The sequence below is a fragment of the Felis catus genome, chromosome B2 (genome assembly GCF_018350175.1).
Source record: "Felis catus isolate Fca126 chromosome B2, F.catus_Fca126_mat1.0, whole genome shotgun sequence".
NCBI classification, from domain to species: Eukaryota; Metazoa; Chordata; class Mammalia; order Carnivora; family Felidae; genus Felis; species Felis catus.
Window position 1 is genome coordinate 38,497,323 of NC_058372.1, and position 22,654 is coordinate 38,519,976.

Here is a 22,654-nt window from a genome sequence, read left to right on the forward strand (position 1 = left end):
CCCAAGCAGGCTCTGCACTGACAACACAGAGTCCAACACAGGGCTAGAACTCATGAACTCTGAGATCATGACCAGAGCCAAAATCAAGAGTCAGACACTTAACCAACTGAACCACCCAGGTACCCCAAAATTGCTTTCTTAATTTCTGTCAGATTGTTCATTCCTGAACTATAGAAGCACAATTGATTTTTGTATGTTGATTTTATACCCTGCCACTTGTCTGAATTTTTTCATTGGTGCTAGTAGATTTCTTATGGTTAATTTAGGAATATATGTATATAATTATATCATATTATCTGCAAATAGGGATAATTCCCTTACCAATTTCAATGCTTTTTATATCTTCTTGCTGCTCTGACTGGAACTTCTAGTACAATGTTGAACAGTAGTGGCGAAAGCAAGCATTCTTGTCTTCTTCCTGATCTTAGAGAGAAAGCTGTCCATCTTTCACCAGTGAGTATGTGGGTTTTCACAAATGCTCTTTACTATGTTGAGGAAGTTCCTTTTTATTCCTAGTTTTCTGAGTGTTTTTTATCACGAAGGATATTGTATTTTGTCAAATGTATATTCAGCATCAATTCAGATGATCATCTCGATTTTTCCCCTTCATTCTATTAATGTGGTATATGACATTGATTGCTTATCTTATGTTGAACCACCCTAGCATTCCTGGGATAAAACACACTTGGTCATGGTGTATAATCCTCTTACTATGGTGTTGGATATGGGTTGCTAATATTTTGTTAAGGATTCATATGTCTGTATCATAAGGGATACTGGAGGTGGGAAGAAGGGGAAAGGAGTTTTTTGCCCAACACTGGTGAACCAGGTATTATTAAGATGGACTGGAGACTTAAGAGAGCATGCTGAGACTTTCAAGAAAACTGATTCAAGAAGATGAGAACTAGCTGGTTGAGGAGTGATGGATAGAAGAGCTAGAGAGGTGGAAGAGCACTGGGAAAGAAAAGAAAAGAAGAGAAAGTAAAAGAAAAGGAAAGAGAAGAGAAGAGAAGAGAAGAGAAGAGAAGAGAAGAGGCAAGATAGACAAGACAAGACAAGACAAGACAAGACAAGACCTTGCCAGAGAAATAGACTTGAAGTAAAGAAGAGTACATTCATCAATATGGAAGACTTAGGCCCCAGCCACAGAACAAGGCAGGGAGTAAAGCCTAGTGGAGGCACATCTATGAGCAGAGAACAGGGTGAGCTGGTGGACATGGTAGGGAGCTGTGGCAGCCCTTAGAATGTGCCTTGAAGATCCCTAACTACTGTGGGCTTAGTTGTCCAGGAACCCCAGTTGCTGTGCTCTGAAATCCATTGCCACGTTTGTACCAAGGCCACACTTTGAATTGGCTGCTCCTAACCATTGACTTAATGCAGCAAAGGTACTACAGTAAGCAGGTCCCTGAGAGACTCAGGCTCCTCTTCCAGGGGACTTTGGCTTGAGGACACCCAAGAGACTCACCAAAACTTCTTTAGAGTGCACAGGAGCCTACATGTTTCCATCTAATCTTCTTTTTCTCTCTTCTTCATTCCTGGTCAGTCTTACTTTGTAGCCTGAATGGCTCTCCAGCCTCTGCTGGCTCCTTCCTCATTTCCCCTCATAGGTGTTTCCCTTACTAATATTATTACACACTTAATCCCATCCTGGAATTTGTTTTTTTGAAGGACCTAAACTTGACATTGTCTGCAACATGCCCTTTTTGACTCAAGGTTGAGGAAGTGGATCTGGTGCCCAGACAAAAAGGGGCCATGCTTCATCAGGCACCTTGGGGAGCCAGGAGACTGGCCTGAGACAGGAGGGAAGTGATCCAGCAAGAGAGGATCCAGTGGGAGAACAGTCCCAAGAACAGTGGGAGATAAAGAGCCAGCAACTGAGAGGACCCTGAAAATAGGCACCCTTGAGATAAACCCACTTAATGCATAAATTGTTGTCAAGTTATCTGGGTAAGGTACTTCATACACCTTAAGTTATCTCTATTTTGCATGATAAACCTCCCACATTATATTAAAAATAGCTGTATATAGGGGTTCCTGGGTGGCTTACTTTTGATTTTGGTTGGGTCATTTGGGTCTCCGACTCTTGATGTGGCTCAGGCCATGATCTCACGGTCCATGAGATCAAGCCTCATGATGGGCTCTGCACTGACACCATGGAGCCTGCTTGAGAGCCTTCTCTCTCTCCCTCTCTGTCTTCCCCTTCTGCACTTGTGCTCTCTCTGTCTCTCAAAACAAATAAATAAACTTTAAAAACATAGCTGTGTATACTCCAGTGGCTGAAAACCTTCCTGCTGTCTTTTCCCTTCTTCAGGAGGTAGCTGCAAACATTTACGAACAGGAGGAATGCTATGCACCTGGCCTGAAGGACACCCCCAAGCCCCAAACCAACTGCTTCAGGGATGTTCCAGGTAAGCCCTCCATGGAAACCTAACCTTTAGATTCCCCAAGAAACAAAGTTGGTGAAAGGAGGCTTTTCAGATGCCCTTGAAGTCATTCCTTTCCATCTCTGAGGGTCATAGTTGGCTGAGCAGCCCATAGAAGGATCTTGCTACAGGGAAATTGGGCTCTTCACCAGGATGGGAGGGCTGGTTCTCTGCACCTGCTGCCCATGCTCTCCTGCTGCAAACGCCCAGATAATCTGGAGAATAGGTTCTCTCCCTGGTCCCAAGGTCTAGGACTCTCTCTCTCTCTCATGCCCAAGAGGCTCCCCACTTGCGCTGTATCACTGGGTCCTCTTTCCCCCCACTTCTGGTTGTGTTTAGCCAGTGGAAGTCTCTGGCAGGGAGTGGAAGAGCAGAAAAAGAGAGAGAAGTTGGGGCATTTATCTCTTGATTCGCTCTCAGTGTTGTTGCTTAGGTTAGCCAAGTCCCTCAACCAAAAGTCACAACTCCTGTCACACAGGCTCCACACACTACTCCCTCTCTCTCTGGGTTCCACATACTATCCCTTCTCTTGACCTTCCAAACCTAGTGTGGAAATGGAACCCCCCAGTACTGTACCATCTTTTATCATTTCCCCATTCCCTGCACCCAGCTTTGTAAATATCCCTTTATTAGACTCTCCTCAAATGACCCATTTTGAGCTGCCATCTGTTTACCATCAGGACCCTGGTAGATGCACCGCATCTCCTAAAAGGGGGGGGGCAGGGAAAATTTACCAGCTAACTCACACACCAGTTTTTCCGCAGCAATGGCTGTGTCCCCAGCTCCACCCTCTAAGAGAAATGACAGTCTCCTGTGTCTTTTGGAGAATGAGGTAAGAAGAGCACTGAGCTGACGGTCTAGAGTTCAGAGCTGTTGTCACGGTCTTCCCACTGACTCATGGTGTGACCCAGCACCAGTCCCTTCCTCTCTCTGGGCTCTGTTTTTCTCATCTGTGCAATGGTGTTGGTTGCTACACCTTGTGGCTCTGCTACAGCCCAGGGTTCCTGTGGCAGATGCTACCTCCTCAAACCAGACAGTCACATCAATGAAAGACCTGGATGGGGGAGATCCAACCACTCAGACCCCACTGCTTCTCCCTCTTTGGGGAACAAAAAGATCTTCCCCTGGTGATACACAAACATCCCCCCCCCTCCCCTTACTCTTAGGAGCTCAGGGAATAGAAGATATGATCAATGACTGGCTTTGGAGGGCTCAGCTGGGACCAGTGACACATTGCCAATTTCCAGGGTTGGAAAGCAGGATGTGGGACTTCCCCTGGAAACCTCCTGCCTCCACAGAAAGACTTGTGGATCTCAGAAGACCCAGAAGGAGAAGGATTGCCTGATGAGTTATCTGAGACTTCCCTGAGACTGAACCGGGTTCTGACTAACAAAACTAGCCAATTCATCCACGAGACAGTACGTTTTTATTTGTGAACAATAGGTGCAGATAACTTCATAGAAGTCACTGAGCCAAAGTGATAAATTGAGCAGGGTTCTGAAGCAAGCCTCAGCCCCTGATGGTAGAACGGGCGTCCTTGCTTGGAAGGGAGAATCTCCTCCCTGGACATGTTAGATGGGGGTCGGATGCTCAGGGTAGGGGTGTAAAGGAAAATATATCAGCTAGGTTCTGTGCCGGGAATGGAAAATAACTAGATATTTTAAATGGAAAGGGATGGAAGACTGGGGATTAGGTGCCTAAAACCTTTGGGAAGGGAAAAAGTGTGTGGGCTTCAGGCTGGGTCCAGGAATGCCTCTTCGAACAGCATGGCTTTGACCTACCAGTGGGGCTACTCCCCTGAAGCCACCACTATCGCTGTTGAGTTTGAGATCATACCCATGGTCATGAAGAGCAGGGTTCAGGAATCCTGACTTGGGAAACCAGCCCTGTGGCTGTGCCCCTGTGCCTGTCTGTCTCAAACTACTCTCAGTGCTGGGGATTGGGTCTAGAATGTGGCTTTCAGTCATTGTGTCCACTACAGCTGTTTCTCAACACCTAGAAGCTGGAGAATGAGCATTGGAACACTATCACAGTGGGGAAAGGGACCATCTCCACAACCTCCCTTTCCAGTGGAAAAATAGCCCAAAGAAGCAACAATGTGGCCTCCACCTCACCTTTGCTTCCCTCGTCTTATGCAAGAACATTTAATTGGAGAACTTAATTCACATGGAAAATAATAGCTACAGAGAAGTCTGAGGGAGGTAGTATTTTTTAATTTAATTAATTTAATTTACTTTTACTTTTATTTTATTTTATTATTTTTGCTTTTCAGTCTTTGCAGTGGTGGAAGCAGGGAAGAATAGAGGTTGAACAAGATGATTCACACTGTCCACCACATTAGGTCACCAGCATTAGGAGGCTGCTGGTGGGGCACCTGGGTGGCTCAGTCAGTTAAGCGTCTGACTTTGGCTCAGGTCATGATCTTACAGTTTGTGAGTTTGAGCCCCATGTTGGGCTCTGTGCTGACAGCTCAGAGCATAGAGCTGCTTTGGATTCTGTGTCTCCTTCTCTCTCTGCCCCTTCCCTACTCATGCTCGCTCTCTCTCACTCTCTCTCTCTCTCAAAAATAAACATTTAAAAATTTTTAAATAAAAAAAGGAGGCTGCTGGCATGTAGACAAACCCCCATGGGGGTTGCCAGTTCTCTCACACCATCCCCATTTTCCTCTCAGACGGGGTACGTGGGGACCTGATATGGCTAGATCCAATATGCCTTGTACACGTATCAAGACAAATTGGGTAGTAAATTATATGCGGATTTGTTTTAGTAATTATATGGTGTGTGTGTGTGTGTGTGTGTGTGTGTGTGTGTACGCGTGAGAGAGAGAGAGAGAGAGAGAGAGAGAGAGAGAGCAGGGGCAGAGGACATAAGACCCTGGCAGTTTTGTTCTCTGAAGTAATGTTGATGTTCAACTGTTAAAATAATTTCATATTCCCAAGATAATAGAGGTTTTGAATATACATAGACCTGGATTTCAATCCCAGCTCTGATATTGAGTGACACTAGACTAGTTGTTTGTCTTCTCTGAGCACAACTTTTTTTTTTTTTAACCTGTAAAATGGACTAATGATATTGAGCTTGTAGGCTTGTAGCAAAGAGTAAACTTGATAAAATCTAGAAAGCTCCTGGTGCAGTGCCTGGCACACATACACAGAGGGCTGTAATAACTCTCCCCATTGTCTTGGTTAATACATTTTATAGGAACAGTCAACTCTCATGCCAGGAAATTGACCGCCCCTCAGATAAATATCAATTGCATCATTGTGTTTGAGAGAAGTGATGAATTTTTTTTCCCTACTGCCTCCACAGACCCTCTCCTGGTGTGCCATGCAGCCCACGTTCCCAGAGATTGCATCTTCCAAACAGAAGGGGTCACACAGGCAGCATCATTAAGAAGGAAGGGCAGAGTGAGGTTTTCATACAATTCATCAGATCAGTGTATTTTAAACTGTAGGTCAAGACCCATTAGTGAGGAATAAAATCAGTTTAGTGGGTTGTGACCAGCATTTTTCCCAATGCAAGAGAATAGAAGGGAAGAGAAGAACAGAGATGAGACAAGAGGGGCTAAGAAGAGAGAACATGGGAGTACATGGGCGCGGAGCCCAACGCAGGGCTTGAACTCACGACCCTGAGATCAAGACCTGAGCTGAGATCAAGAGTTGGATGCTTAACCGTCTGAGCCACCCAGGTGCCCTGAGAGTATATCTTAATAAGAGTACTGTTTTGAGAAACTGTTGTTTCAGTTCACAGAATGATGAGCGTGTGTGTGTGTGTGTGTGTGTGTGTGTGTGTCCCGGGTCACAATGAGAAATACACATTACTCATTCCTTGGATCTGGAACATTGCTAAAAATGTTTGCAAAATAGTAATCAAGACAACTGGCCCCCTACTTCGGAGGGAGGGCAACATTGATGGCCCACCTGCTATACAAGTTGTAACAGAAAGGGATTTGATTGAGAAGAATGTAATTGGCAGAGACATGAACTTAAACCTGGAAGTTTCCCAGCAGCCCCACTGCACGCCTCCCAGCCTGTGGGTCAGTGGCCAGTGGTGCCCCAGGCTCGGGCTGCAGGTGCCTCTCTTTGTCAGTGGCTGTGCACCCTCCTCCTCTTCTCCCCTTTGCTGAGCTCACTTCTGCACCCTCTTCCTGCTCCCCCACCCCCTCCCTTTCTCTACAGCTCCCCTCCTGAAGCCTCACCTGCTGCTTCCACTGCTGAATGGCTTCCTGCTCTCAGGCTGCAAATAATCCCTGTCACTCCACAGTCTGCACCTGGCTACGGCTGCCTCCCGCAACTCCTGGGGCTGGGCCTTCCAGCTGGCAGTCGCCCTTATCAACAAGATGTGTGAGGCACAACAGCCAACTGCCCCTTGGCACCAGAGAAGACTCATTTGGACAAAGCCCTTAACCTTAATTTCTGAGCCTTAATTTCCTCATCTGCGCAACGTGCATGATACGAACGCACGTCCTAGCTCCTCATCTATACGTTGTAAGCACCGCATGAGACACAAAGTGACTTTTGACACCTGTGAGGTCTTCAAATATACTGTTCCAACCTAAGGGCTTTTGTGCTCATCATGATCCTGCCTGTCTTTCTGATTCCTCTTTCCCCCACTCCCTCCCTTCCTCCCTCTCTCCTTCCTTTCTTCCCTTTCCTTGTTTGCTATGTGGTCCTAAACTTTAGGAAACCACCTCACTTTGGAAGGAAAAGCCCAGCAGGACCACTCTCACCACCCCCACCCCCCCCCCGCAAGAAGCCCACCTCACTTTTGTGCTCTCTGGTTTCCTTACCTTGAAATCTGCCCTCCCCAAGTCAAAGGGGTTTTACTCCCACTTATAACTGGTTGGTTATAAGACCAGTGTAAGAGCTCTTCACTTTTAATGGTCTGTGTGGCTTATTCTTATTGGAATAGAAATGGCTTGACTGCCTAGATGGATGCATAGGATCACCTCATCCCTTCCTCTGATTTTGGATAACGGGATGCCAGTTATCAAGCCCCAGAACAGGTAAAGCCCTGAGCTGGACATTGCGGTGGACATAGGGCCTAGATACCAGGGAGATTATCCTGGGAATCAAAGTAGACATCAGATGCTTAAGACATAAAAAAAAAACCCTGAGAATGGTACCATCCGACAGAACTTACTGTGATTTTGGAAATGCTGTATTCATGCTAATAAAATAGCCATTAGCCCCATGTGGCCGTTGAACACTAGTGTGAATGACCCAGAAACTGAATTTTTGATTTCACTAAATTTTAATTCGTGTAAATGTAAATAGCCATGTTTGGCTAGTGGCTATCATTTTGGACAGTACAGCCTCAAGTCTCCTCCTAATCCCTCCTCCCTGACTCCCCTCTTCCAGCTCTGGGCCCATTTACCCTGCAGGCCTCTGTCCCTACAGCCTCCTGTCCTCCAGCATTCAACAACCCCAGGATCTTGAGACACAGCCCCAGTGACAGCAAAAACGGCAGCCCAAAGAAGCGAAGAGACAGGAGGGTAAATACACATTAAGGAAAGCTACATGAAGATTAAGTGATTAAGGGAACGGGGCTCCTGCTGAGACAATCCTGCCTAATGAAGCATCCCAGGCGTCAATCTTTGTACCAGGACACTATGCCTGGGCCCAGCTCCCTCCCATCCAAAGAACAACCACTCCCTCTTCACTAGCTACGGGTCAACGCAGCCTGTGGCCCCTTCCTTCCAATAACCCATCTTCCTGGGTGAGTTGGGAAGATAACCTATTTTTCCATGAACTTTTTCAAAATAAATAGAAACCAGGCTGGATACAACCACGTCCAGAACTCCTAGCCTGAAGATGAAGAGCTGGCCAGGAGACAGAACTAGCACTGGAACAGACTGAGAAGCCCTGGAATCCAGACCCACCTCTGCTGGGAAGTCTCTCCCCTTGGAAGGTCACTAGCTGGGACTCTGCTTTCCCATTTGTTATGTGAAGTTGATGATTAAATTAACAGAACAGAAGCCTGTCTCCAGTGCTCAACACAATGACAGACACACAGCAGGTAGCAGGTGCCTCACTGTGCTTCATGAATTCAACCTTCCAACTGGTAATTATCAGAAAGTGTCAGAGTGCTGACCGAGAGTACTGGGTATGCTCCGACAGAGAATCCCACACACAGAGGACCTGCTTCTTGAACTAGAAGGGATATATTTTCAGAGTCTGGAGGAGAAAGAATCTCCTTCCTGCGGCTCACTTCATGGGAGACTTCTCCCTCTGGCCTTCCTGCTGGCATAGGGCAGTCCTGATTTATAGGCACAGATTTGCTCCCAACTCCCTTCGTATGTTCGGACCTCAGTTCCTTCATCTGTAAAATGGGGGAAGAATCCCCTCCAGCTCTGCTGTACAAAGATCCCACAGCCTCCCTGTAGAGGGAGACATGAGTACACTTGGGGATTCTGTTTGACAAAGACGATTTTCCACGTTATCCAATTTCCCCTCCCCCGTGTCTCCTAGGAAGGTTCTGATTAGACCAGGGAGGGGAGGATAAGGGGGTACATCGCAGCCTCCTCTCCCCTCTTGCTCCTTCCCTGCTCACAACTCTCCTCCCTGCTGGCCCCAACTGGCCTCTTTCATTCCATTCCTCAGCTCCGAGGGAATTTGCATATTAATTTGAAAATGAGATCAGTTATTAGCCATCACCTGTCATGTATCACCCAATGCATCTGGACCTGGATTAGATTCAATACTGCCACAGAATAAAGACAGGGTGGGGGGAATAAAACTAAATAATTTAAGCTCATTATTTTACTAATCCTCCTGCTTGGCTGGGCTCCCCGGAGGTGAGTGAGGAGGTAATTGAAAACATGGAGATTCGCCGAGAAGACATTTGAGACTAACGTTGTCAAGCCGCGGAAAGCACCACGAGACTTGATGACTTTTTCCTCTCATTTACCCACAAGGAAGGAGAGAGCACGGTGAGCTTGGTGGGAGGGAGACTCAAGACCACCAGAGCAGGGGATGGCATTTTAGAACACCACACAACAGCATCGGGCCAGCAAGGTACCGTTTCAAGTACAGAACAGGGGAGCCCCTGCACCCCCTACAAGGTGGGGAGGGAGAGGGAGGGACATTCTGAGTGGCTCCTGCAGACCGCAACCCACCCCAGCCCTTCCTGCCATCTTTTCAGCCTTCTGCCTAAGAAAGCCCTAAAATCAGAGCTCCCCCACAGGCAGAGAGACAAGCAGCCCAGACTTGTGTTTTGTTTGATCCGATCACAGTGGCTTTTTAAAAAGACGGATTTAACACCAGCACTGTCACATAGGTAAGTTTCACATCAAAATTCAGATTTCGACTTCCCTTGGCAAAGCAAAGGTCCAGTAGCGCTGGGACCATAGTTTCTTGAAACCAGCAGGGAAAGGAGCTGAAAAGACCTGCCCACTTGTGTGGACCCGAGGCATCCCTAGAGACCCAGGAGGTGGGCTTCACTCTTCTGTGGTACCTGCTTCAACCCCCCAACCCCCCCCCCCCCATGAATCTGCATTTGTAATCTCTTGTTTCAAGGACAAAGACCATTCCCATGGCAGCTTCCAGGAAGTGGATTGGCTGTAGTGTGGCCAATCAGAGAATCCCAAAGTTGGCTTCACCGGGCTATTACAAGGGTTGGCCATACCAGACCAGGGGGAGGGAGACATATTTCTGGAACACTACTATCCAGATGCTGTGTCAGGCCCTGGGGCAAGCAGGAGGCAAAAGACAAGGTCTTTAGTGCAGGGAGTCTTGGAGGGGAGATGGGCTAGGTGTATCTAAAGAAAACTGTAAGAAAGAACTCTGGAGCAGATGGACTCAAAGGTAGATGATGTTGGGTCTCCCTGAACTGGTGGAGTTGACAGGAATGATGGGCCATGGGGTGGAGATAGCCACACACAGCCCCGCTGGGCAAAGATGGCAGCCCGGACTGTGTATTCCAACAGCGGAGTCTCTGCGAGACTGGGGAGAGGGCCTGGGGTGGGCCGACAACACAGAGGGCTGGGCTCCAGGGCAGGATCCTCCAGGAAAGGGCTCAGCAGAATGCCCCTGGGCAAATCACTGAACATTTCTCAGTGCCAATCTCCTCAACCATAAAATGGAGCTGATGGTATTCCTGCCTTCTTGCCTGTGTGAGAGAACAGATGCCACGCTGCTGGGCATTCGGAGGCATGGCAAGGTAGGCACGGGGCTGCCGGGAGGAGACCCCGAGTGCCACCACATTCCACACTCTAGGCGGACCCTCCTTTAAAGTACCCAACCCCTCCTCCCTAGCGTGCGGGACACCTGGCACCGTCCACGAGGGTCCTCGTCTCCTGCCACAAACCAAATGCCAGCTTATTGGCTCTATTTATCACCTCTGTAGGGATTAGCTGCTGCTTAATTAATGTTTTTTCTTTTTCTTTTTTTTTAATTTATTAACTTTGAGAGAGAGAGAGAGAGAGAGAGAGAGCATGCACGTGCACACACAGGTAGAGGAGGGCAGAGAGAAGAAGAGACAGAATCCCAAGCAGGCTCTGCACCATCAGCACAGAGCCAGATGCAGGGCTCGAACGCATGAACTGTGAGATCATGACCTGAGCTAAGATCGAGAGTCGGACGCGTTACCAACCGCGCCACCCAGGCACCTCACTGCTTAATTCATTTCTTAACAAAGCAAACTTGCACATGTCCCCGTACAACTGGAGAAGTGGAGGCAGTCACTGTCCTCCCCCACATTCTTCCCCTCACCTGTGGGTCTGCACTATTATTACTAACAGGTTGTCTTTCAAGGCTGTCCCTCTGAGCAACTCAATTGTCCACTCGGGGCCTCAATGTGCTCATCTGTAAAATGGGGAGCTAGACCATCGTTCACAAGCACATTCTTTTCTCTCTCTTTCTTCTTTGAAAGTCCCCGCCATACCCACCGCCTGAATCTCAAATCACAGAAGAGTGGGCAATAAAAAACCATATTCTGGCTTTTCATCAGTTAAGCCCTCTAATTATGTGAGAATCGTTTCATTAATTGTTTCTACCCGACCGAGCCTCTGCTGTACGAAGGGGGGGTAGGGAGTCCCTTGATTGCTGCCCAAGTGACTAAAGCAAATGAGGCTAACTCCCCAGCTCACATCCCACCGCAGAGACTGGCAGGCTTGTTAGCTAATGCGGAAAATGACCTGTGGTTGACAGGATCTCTCCTGGGTTGGGAATGAATCTTGCATTTGGGTCCTGTCCCCGCAGATCAGATCCAATGAATCACTGCTCGAGCAGACTCCCACGGTGCTTTGTACAGTCCTTATCGCCGGCATTAGGCTTCGTTTGTTTATGAGCCTGTCTTCCCGGCCTGGAAGTGATCGTCACCACATTGGTCTCACCAGCATCTACCAAGAGCGGGTCCTCAGAGAATGACTGTGAATAAATGGATGATGTGTGGCGCCCCAGACCATTCATTCACCGAGGATCAGGGCTGGGAGGCTCTGTCTAGTTTATCTTCAGTGTGCTCGCGCTGAGCAGTCGCTACTGGGGCTTCTGCAACACCAGGTGTTCGGGCCCTTCAAGATAAGTGTTGGCTGCTCCTTTTGCCATGCTCCTCACTCCCAGGCCTGCTGTTCTGCATCATAAAATCTGGGTGATCAGGGCCAGGGCTAGGATGAGGCGAGTGAGATACTTGCTAGGATGCAACATTTCAGAGGGACACAACGTAACTCAGGAACAAAATGTTTCAATGCAGTATGTCTTTACAAAATCAAAATCAATGCAAAAAAAAAAAATCCACGATGAAAAAAATAGCCAGATTTTAAATAAAGAAGGGGTCCTGCCCCTGCACTTGCAAGACCTTGCCTCCCTCGCCTCACCCCGAAAGGGTCTTTCTGGAGTTAATGCCTCAAAAATAGCTTGGAGTGGAGATCTGGTTGGCTATGACTTTGGGCCCTTGGTTTCCTGAGAAAGCATGGCCTGGGGCCCTGGTTTACAAATGAGGGAGGGATTCCTTTGTGTGACATCAGTGCCTCCTCGCTCATCAGTGAATATCCAGACAGGATGGTCACTGAAGATGCTGCCTGCTTGTCTGGAGGACAAGCATTTTGAAGAGATCCAATCAGAGGCCATTCTGACCTTGTGGTGGCCCACCGTGCATGTGACACATAGTCTGTGTCTCAGGGTGAAGCCCTACCATAATTCTGCTGCCCCAAGTGCCTTTAGATGGCATCTGTTCGATTTGACAGAACCCTGGAATACCGGGGCTAAGAAGGACCTTATAGATCCTCGGGGCTTCATGGTACACCTAGCGGTCCCCACCCCAGGGGCATTTGGCAACGTCTGGAGACGTTTTTTGTTGTCACATTCAGAGAAGAAGATGCTATCTATGCCCAGGGGACAGAGGCCAGGGATGCTGCTAGACATCCTACATTGCATAAGACAGCCACCTCCACAAATAATTATTCAGTACAAAACGTCAGTGGTGCCAAAGTTGAAAACCCCGAGGTAAAGAAATCAGGAAAAATGGGTTCAAATCCCCATGGCAGGTGAGCAAGGAACAATGCCTGCTCCCGACTGCTCACTGAAAGGAAGCCACCTCTCAATCCGTTGCCTGAGTCCGGAAAATCTTATGGCCGGTTCCTCTGCTCACACATAGGACCGACCCCAACTCAGGCATTTATGAGAGAGGGTTTCATAGTTTTCTTTAGGTCCCCAGCACTTTCCTTGGCCTTCAGAAAGTCCTTCCTGAGGCCTTGCCTGAATCTCTCCTGCTGCACTGCAGGAATGTTTGATTTCTCAGGAAGGGCCGAGATCAGACGTCTCGCTCCTGCCCCCCTCCCGTCTGACCCTTTGAAATAATCCTCCATAACATTGCTGATTGAGGTTACCCGGTCAAAGAAGAAAAATACAGCTCAGGTATCATGGGAGAATGTAAGAGCAGTTCTATTTCTCCCACACCTTCCACACTGAGATAAGCAAGCAAGCGTCAAGATGCTTTCACCACACGTAGGCAGCCCGTGTCGGGTTAATTATGATGACCCCGGGTGCTCACAAGCTGGGGCTTGCAGGCTGGAAGAGAAATCTCTCTCTGGCACAAAGCAGCAAATCCTCCATACAGAGGCAAATCCTTATTGATAAAGAGCCCAGTGAGAACCCATTTCTGTAGAATGGATGAAGGGGATCCATGCCCATGGAAGTCATTCGTTCTCTCTGCAAACACGTATCGAGCACTTGCTGTGTGCTAGGGCAGCGACTTGTAACCTGGATGTACCTTGGAATCTTCTGGAGGGCCTGTTAACACACAGATCCCTGGACTCCCACCCCTCAGCCCCCAGGGTGTCCGATACAGTGGGTTGGGAGGTAAAGCCTAAGAGTTTGCACTTTCAACAAGCTCCCAGGTGATGCTGCTGCTGTCCAAGGACCACACTTCGAGAACCCTGTGCTCAGCTGTTCTAGAGACTAGGGATAGAGCAGGGCATACTCTAAACAATAAACATACTATGTGAATAAACTGTGTAGTAGGTTGGAGGAGACGATGCTATGAAAGAAAGGAAATATGAGAGCAGAATAAATGGGAATGAGGGATGTGGGGGGAGGGAATTGGAGACGTTGAAATTTTCACATGGAAAAGTCAGGTCTCATTGAAATAAGGCGAACAAGCATCCCAGTTTGCCTGGGTCTGAACTAGTCTTAACACCAACAGTCCCCCCTTCTGGGAAGCGTCAGAGTCGCAGGCAAACCAGGATGGTTGGTCACCTTCCCTTGAGATACTAGCAGAGGAAAGACCCGAAAGAATGATGGGGCTGTCCGTGTGAACATCTGGAGAGACGGCACTCCAGGCAGAGGGAAGAGCTGCCATGAAGCCCTGAGGTGGGAGCTTGGCTATGTGTTCGAGAGAGCCAAGAGCCTGGAACGAGAGGAAGTGGGTCGGTGAGAGAAGGTGGTGGGGCACAAGGTCAGAGAGGTCATGGGGGGTCAGCTCATACAAGGTCTCCCAGGAGAGGAGGAGCTATTCCAGGGGGGGTAACTGGCCCTGGCTGCCTTAAGGAGCTGGGGGAGGCTGCCTCAAGGTGGGGGCTAGAACCTGTCTAGAACTCCAGGTTTGGAGCAGAGGATTCTTGATCTAACTCAGGTGAGGATCACTCTAGTTCCTGTACTGAGAATAGACCGTTGAGGGAGAATGCATTAATGAGTTGGCTACCAGTGTGGGCCATGGAGAGGTGATTTTGACAGAAAGCTGGGAGAAATACATCTCAGAACTCTCTGCTTGGAGAACGAAAGGGAGAAACCCCATGCTACCATTTTCCTTCCCCCGTTGGTCAAGGGTGGCCTCACAGGCCATAAGTACCACACACGTCTGGGTTGCGCGTGTGCACATGCTGAGTGGGCTCCTGCCGGTATCCATGACTTGGTGTCTGAGAAGTCCCAGCACAGGAAGCAAGAGGTACAGGGCATAGACTTGGGGGTAAGGTGCTGTGATATTGTAACCCGCGTGAAGCTGGTTGTAAACTGCGCGGGCCTGATTGCCGCGGCAGTGGCTGGAATAACAAGTGAGGACAAGAGGGTGCAAAGTAGTACAGAAGAGGTGTGTGGTAACCCCACCCCTTGAAACCCTGAGATCTTTGTGGGCCTATGTCCACTATGTCAGATTCATCCTAGAGTGTCCTTCATGGCAGTGGCTGCCTACAATCTCGGCCAGAACAGGGAGGTAAGTGGAGCTAGCTATGGTCCCTGCCATCACAACTGGTCTCGAGACCATAACTAATATTCCTCATCTCCCTCCTCCAACACACATCCTCCCAGTGTTCCTCTCCCCTGGCCAGATGATCTGGGTTGCATGCCTGGTGAGAGACTGTTGAGCCTTATCTCAAGAGATCTGAGCTCTTAGTTGCCTTGCCATTGTCAGGCTGTGATTGTAGTACTTGTCTGGGGCATGGAAGCCCAAGCGCAGTGAATTCTTGTGTTCTAGATGTTTCCCCCTGCCCGCAGTGTGTGACAACAGCCCTAACTACCCTGGTGGTCAGGGCCAGTGACTTCCACCTATACAGGATAGCAACTCCTCTCTTTGCTTGCTGATCTACTGGCTAGAGGAGCCCAGGGTGACCATGTTGTGATCATAGCTTCAAGTTCAGTGTCCCCTGGTGGAAGTGTGTTCCCTCCCCGGGAATCTGGCAGAGCCCAAAGTCATAAGAACAGGAAGTCAAAATTCTCTAAGTGGTTCATTAGGCATGATGGTGAGAGGGGCACCATTTATCAGCCATTAGTTCATCCTGTACCCTAGTGGATGGTAACCCCAAATCTGGAGAGTATTGTCAACTTAGCCTGTCCTTCCTTTTTACCTTCACACAAGCTCATATGTGTGTTACACAGGCACAGATACATGCATATGCATACACACACACACACACACACTCACAAGACTGTGGACACAGGCCATTTCCAACTCTGACATTCCCCATCCTACAAGATGTCCCCACTTACCCCCAACTTTCCATTCTCTGGCCCCCTCTCAGACCATCTGTCCTCTAGCCTATGAGCAAACCCCTAAGAGCACAGAGTTGGCCTTGGTGGCAGAACTACTACTGTTTTCCCTCCCTGAGGATAATGTTTCACCCAACCAAAGACCAGGGCTCAACCTCTAATCCAATGTTCTTTCTGCTTCATCCTTCCACTTTCTCAGTCACCTCTGTGTATGTGCTCACTCACACACACACACACACACACACACACACACAATAGCATTCTAGGCCATATGGAATGGACACAGAAGCTAGGCCCCAGTGAAAGTATGTTCATTTAAGCCATATGTTGTATAATAACGAATTTGGCAGGCCTTTGTTCCTAGGTCCTGGAAGGGAACCTCTAAACCTTGCAATTTCCTGTGTTATTCATGGTGCGCCCTTCGACCACACCTGAGTTCATGCTACCAAGATGATGGGGACTGGTCGTACCATGAAGACCAAACGTGAGAAAATGGTTGGGACTGTTGAGCCACACAATAACAGCTCAACCTCCCGGGAATGGCAGGGGCCTAGAGATTGTGATCAGTCTTGTGGTCAAGGTTTCAGTCAGGCCTACCCAATCAAATACCAACATAAATTCTGGACTGTGGCTTGGGTGAGCTTCTCTGGTTGATGATACACATTAGCATGCTGTGAGGGTGATGCATCCACAGGACGCAGAAAGTTTCACATGTGGGATCCTTCCAGACTTCATCTGTGTCTCTTCCTTTGGCTGGTCCTGATTTATATCCTTTACAATAAGACTGTCGTTTTATGTAGAGCACTTTCCTTAGTTCTAGCAGTCATTCTAGTGAATTATCAAACTTGAGAAGGTAAGAGGTACACCTGAAATTTTTAGCCAATTGGCCTGAAGTATGAGGTGGCTCTGGAGGCCCCCCAAATTGTAGCTAGTGTTGAAGTGAGGGTGGATTTGTTGGGGACTGTGCCCTTAACCTATGGAACTTGACCTAACTCAAGGTAGTTAGCATCAGAATTGTATTGCACCACAGCTGTGTAAATCAGGGTGACAATGAACAGATTAGCCTAAGAAGAAATAAGGTCAGAGGGAAGAGAACAGAAATGACCCACAAAGGCAGATTAGAACGTTCTCCCCACCCCCAGCTGTTCATAGCACACAGAGGCAGACTTGATATACAGCCATCTGTACTGTTGAAATGTTAAATTTTAACATTTATTTACTTTTGAGAGACAGAGATAGAGCATGAGCAGGGGAGGGGCAAAGAGAGAGGGAGACACGGAATCTGAAGCAGGCTCCAGGCTCTGAGCTGTCGAGGGGCTCGACGCAGGGCTCAAACCCACAAACCATGAGATCATGACTTGAGCCGAAGTCAGACGCCCAAACGACTGAGCCACCCAGATGCCCCTGAAATTTTAAAATACTTTCATTTCCATTGGTAAAGAGAAGCTGTCCTGAGCCCTCCAGTGCCTCACCTGCCTCTCCTCCAAGATCCACCTCTGCCCCCCACTGACCACCCTAACATACCCCAAACTAGAGAGTTAACACTGCCCAGTCGCCCCCTCCACCCCACCCCCTTCGCACGCCACATCCACTCTGACTGGTAGTCCCATGCCCCCATTCCGTAAAATACTTTAGAATTTGGCTCTGAAGGCAAGGGGTCTCAGTAGGAAGACCTGTCAAAACAAACCATATCTTCCAGTCTTGAGCTCTGCAGAGATCTTTTCAAGAAAGACCGGTCCAAATCAAGGTTTTAGGCCTAGGCGCCCTATACCCAGATATTAACAAAAGAAGTGACTGAAGAGTGAAAAATTCAGTCAATTTGGTTATTTGGTAGCATGTAGATTTAGAAGCAATCCATTCGTCAGATTGAATTCAGTGTTGTTGTGGTTTTTTTCCTTTCCCTGTGTTCAGGCAAAATGAGAGTTAGCTAGCTTAGCCGGCATCTCAAAAATCTCTCGGTGTAAAGAAAAGACTCTAATTGCTCTGTTCCCTCACTCGGATATTTTGGCCAATTCTAAGACACATAAATAAGCCTGTTATTCAGGCACAGAGGAGAGTGGGATTTATTAATTTAAATGCGTTGATTTGGAGGTCTCTGGGGAAAGACGCCTGTATTAATTCACTTGCTCGTCCCAGGATGTAATTTACAGTGAATTTTCCCTTTATGTTTTGGACCCAGTTGAAGCTAGGGCATAAATTTCCTCAAGTTATTATTATTATAATTCATTATTCATTGAATGTTGACTCAGTATAACACAAGCAGTGGCAGAAAGACATGACCCTCCCAAAGGGCAGGAAAGCCGCGTCCCTCACTGTTCTGGAGGGACGTGTAAAGATCTTCTGGTATCAGAAGAGGGACTCTTCTCTGGGACTCTGGAGACTCTGCAGCTTTTCAATGTCTGCTAAAGCCTCCCCAGGAGAAAAGGCTTTTGGCAGAGAGAGTCTAAGTGCAGGTTTCGCGGTGAGTTGACCACACATTGGGCTGTCTGTTGATCTTAATTCAGACAAAGGATCCAATAGGGTGGGAAGGGGCCAAGGCAGAGGACAGGGACAGAAGCAAGGCCCCGGAGTGGAGGAACGGGGCCAGGAGATGTTTCCATTTGGGGGCCATTCACTCACTTTTACTTCCTGGTGCTGGGTTAAGAATTAAGGCTTTGGGCAGGTGGGAGGGAGTCAGGCGTAGGCATCCATTCCCCACCTCCACCCCAACCTTCCTGTACTTCTCCCCATCTTCCCTCTCCCATCCAGGCTGCGCTCTGGGAAGCAGAAGTAGATCTCTTCACTCTTCAATCATGCCAAACAATCGTGCAGCTCAGAGGCATGGGCCCGAGTGACGGAATGTTTTAGAACTAGCAACAAAAAGCAATTAAGTGCCCTTTGGTGCTGCCTATAAGTGCAATAGAAATTAGACAGGAGACAAAAATGAATTCAGAATGCCAAGATGGGGCGACGGGCGACAATGGAATAACGTTCCTTGCTTCCTCCCTCCCTCGGGCACGTATTGAGCTTTAGTTATATGTCAGACTCTGTGCTCTATCCTCAAGGCATTGACTATTGGGTATGCAGGTGGCGGGGGGAACACACACAAAGCAGTATGTTCTGCCAGGGAAGGGATCTGGGGGTGCCGGGGAAATTACTTCACCTACTAAGCTTCAGCTGCCCCATCTGTAAGAGGGGAGTGCCACCCCCACCTCATGGGACAGCTGTGAGGGGAATAGATGTAGTGGTTAGTGGAGCACACAAGGCAGATGAGCTATTTATGCCTGTCATTGACAATAGTGTTATTTACATACTCAGTCTACTGAAAAGCTGTGCTTTCACCAAGCAACTGCTTTTGTTTGAAATTTTCAGGGAAAATTACGTGTACACAAACACATATTTTAAGTGTACAGCATGATGAATTCTCACAAACTGAAAACACCTGTGTCATCCATACGCACATGGAGAAATAGGACTTTACCAGGTCCCCCAGCACACTCCCCTGCCCCCAATCTTCCGTCATTGCCCCACCCCCCAGAATAACAATTAACTTGACTTAACAGCATGGATTAGTTTTGCCCATGTTTGTACTTATTATATAAATGGAATCGCACAGCATGTACTCTTTTGCGAGTGACTTCTTTCTTCAACCTTCTGTTTGGGGGGCTGTTCATCCACTTTGCAACTGACTTGCATTTGTCAGTGAATTTTGCAAGTGATCGTGTTTGTATGGTGCTCAGAGCCCATAATGTCCACCTCCGGAAACTCCACAGGACTGAGGGACCACCCTTCTCTTGCCCTCGCTCTCCCCTCAGCCAAATGTCCTCCTGTTCTTTATTCTATTTTGGTGAAGTGTAAGGATCTTTACAACTTGTCCCAAGTACCATTTGGAATAACATTTTGGGAAAAATAACAATAATAGTGGAATTAACTCTTGGTTCTTCTTCCCAGCCCAGCCCAGGGCTCCTCCCACTGTACACTTGTTTTAAAGATTTTTTTTTAAGATTTTATTTTTTAAGTAATCTGCACACCCAATGTGGAGCTTGGCTTGAACTCACAACCCGGAGATCAAGAGTCACACACTCTACTGACTGAGCCAGCCAGGCACCCCCAAAATTTTTTTAAGTTTATTTTATTTATTTTGAAAGAGAGAGAGAGTGAGAAAGTGTCAGAGAGAGAGGGAGAGAGAGAATCCCAAGCAGGCTCTGTGCTGATCGAGCCTGACAAGGGGCTCGATCTCATGAACTGAGCTGAAATCAAGAGTCGACGTTTAACCAACTGAGCCACCCAGGCACCTCCACAAAGATTTTTTTTTTTTAATTTTAAGTACAATCCACTCCCCAGTGTGGGGCTCGAACTCAGTAACCCCAAGATCAAGAGTCACACACTCTACTGACTGAGCCAGCCAGGCATCCCTGTGCTGGTGATAAGGCTGAAAGCTGACACGGGGGCTAACACACACAGAGCACTAGATGACTATACCACCTCTTATTCCAGCCTCCTTCCCTGTTCTGACTCAGGAAACTTCCTTCATCACAACCCTTCATCACAGCATACCACGGCCCTCACTTGCAGTTAAAGAAACCGAGGCACAGAGAGTATGAGTATCTTGCCCAAGGCCACCCCACCTGAAAGCAGGAAGACTTGGATTAGAGACCAGCCCGAGCAGGCTGGTTCCAGAACCCTGCTCTGATCTCAGCCAGCAGCCAGTGTTGTCAGGAGCTAGAGTATTGTCGGTCCCTATCACGGCAGCCCTCCTGGCTTGCTCCCCTGATCCTCTATGTACCAAAGCACAGTGACAAGTCTGATCTGTAGCCTCCAGCAAGCATGTACGCATGTGTGTTTGCCTGTGTGCGTGTGTGTGTGTGTGTGTGTGTGTGTGTGTAGCTGGAAAGTGAGTGAAGCCTCTGATTTTAATGCAAATGAGTACAGGGCTGGAAGCTCTGGCAGAGCAGTCTTCTCCTGCCCCTCCTCCCCCCCCCCCCCAGCCCCAAGGCATCATTATCAGTGTCTCCAGCGGAGCCACAGGCAACCTTCACTGGCATCAACGGTATTTATTTATTTATTTATTTATTTATTTATTTATTTATTTTTAAGGTTTATCTATTTGTTTTGAGAGAGAGAGAGGGAGACAGAATCCCAAGCGGGCTCCAAACTATCAGTGCAGAGCCTAAGGTGGGGCTCGAACTCACGAACGGAGAGATCATGACCTGAGCCGAAATCAAAAGCTGGGGGTTTCTGGGTGGCTCAGTGGGTCAAGCGTCTGACTTCAGCTCAAGTCCTGATCTCATGGCTCGCGAGTTTGAGTCCCTCATCAGGTTCTCCACTGTTGGCACACAGCCCTCTTCAGTCTTCCATCGCCCTCTCTGCCCCTCCCCTGCTCACTCTCTCTCTCTCTCAAAAATAACTTAAAAAAAAAAAAGTCCAATGCTTAACCAGCTGAGTCACCCAGGCACCCTTGGCGTCAACAGCTTTTAATCACAGGGACAGAACCCCTGTGGATCAAAGTGACCCAACTGCAGAGGAGGAGCCTTGCCTGCTGGGCCAGAGCTGTCATCTGTGGAAGACACTTACCAGGACGGGCCAGACCAGAAGTTTCCATTTATTGACTTGCCCAAGCTCTTCCTATACATGATTCCAACCCTTCACAGCCATCCGTTAAGGCAGGAGTTATTTCCGTTTCCCAGGTGAGGAAGCTGAGACTCCTGTAAGATATGGTCCATTAATAGGAGCCTGGGCCATCTGGCTGGATTTGTCATGAAAGGGACCCTTGGTGATTGTTAGGGAGACAAATAAAGTGACTTTTTGCCACGAGCTCAAAAGATCAGGATCTGTAGAGCAGGGGTCTGGGGGAACCCAGGTTTAACCCAAGCCATGGCTGTAGTTGCGGAAGGAAACTCCCTCCTGGCTGGAACAGGCCCCCTTGCCTCCAGGAGGTGCACTGCTCATGGGAATCACACAGAGAGCACTCCAGACTCTTGGCTCCCCAGAAAGTCTCCTCCTGTTCCTGCTCTGGTTCCTTAATTTGGGCTTTAATTCTTCTTACCACTTAATATCTCAGTAAGTTTCTGTTGACAACTGGCCTGTGCTTTCTCCAAGAACAATACACACCCTGTAATGTATAAATCATTCCATCAATAATTGCCTGCAGAACAGTGTATCAGAAGCCTGGGTGGAAAGCATGGAGGGAAAGAAGGCCCACAGAAGGCAAGGGTGATGTTGAAAGAAATAGAGATGGGCCAGACTCTTCCCTGAGCCCCCGTGCTGTGGAGGGACTCCCTGCTGTCAATGAATAATTCCCGTTGTCACATCTAGAACACAGGATCGCCGCTGTCACTACTGAACGCCTCACGTACCTGGCATTTCTCAGTTATTATCCTTAATGCATGGGATAAGCCTACACACCTGGTATCATTTCTCCCCGTCTTGCACGAGCTAAGGAGCTAAGGCTCAGATGGGTTTGAGACGTGGAAACTGAAGGGACCCCATGAAAAATAAAAGCTGTTTCTTTTCATTTTTTAAATGTTTATTTTTGAGAGAGAGAGAGAGAGTGAGTGAGTGGGGGAGGAGGAGAAAGAGAAGGAGACACAGAATCCGAAGCAGGCTCCAGGTTCAGAGCTGTCAGCACAGAGCCCAATGCAGGGCTCAAACCCCCGAATCGTGAGATCATGACCTGAGTCGAAGTCAGAAGCTTAACCGACTGAGCCACCCAGGAGCCCCCAAATCTGTTTTTTTTTAAACTTTGCTTTTTTTCTAGCTTCTGTTCTTGCTAGGACCTGCATGCCCCACCCCACTCTACACATGCCTTGTAATGTGAAATGTCCTCCCTGTAAG

General features: G+C 48.2%; 1 long non-coding RNA gene across 1 annotated transcript in view; it reads right to left on the bottom strand.

Moving 5' to 3' along the window:
• LOC123385357 overlaps positions 1 to 21,726 on the bottom strand; it is a 53,487-nt gene extending 31,761 nt beyond the window's left edge. Inside the window, exon 1 of the long non-coding RNA XR_006597734.1 lies at positions 21,395 to 21,726. This is a non-coding gene — a long non-coding RNA (uncharacterized LOC123385357). The remainder of the gene's footprint in view (positions 1 to 21,394) is intronic.
• Between the last annotated feature and the right edge of the window lie 928 nt (positions 21,727 to 22,654).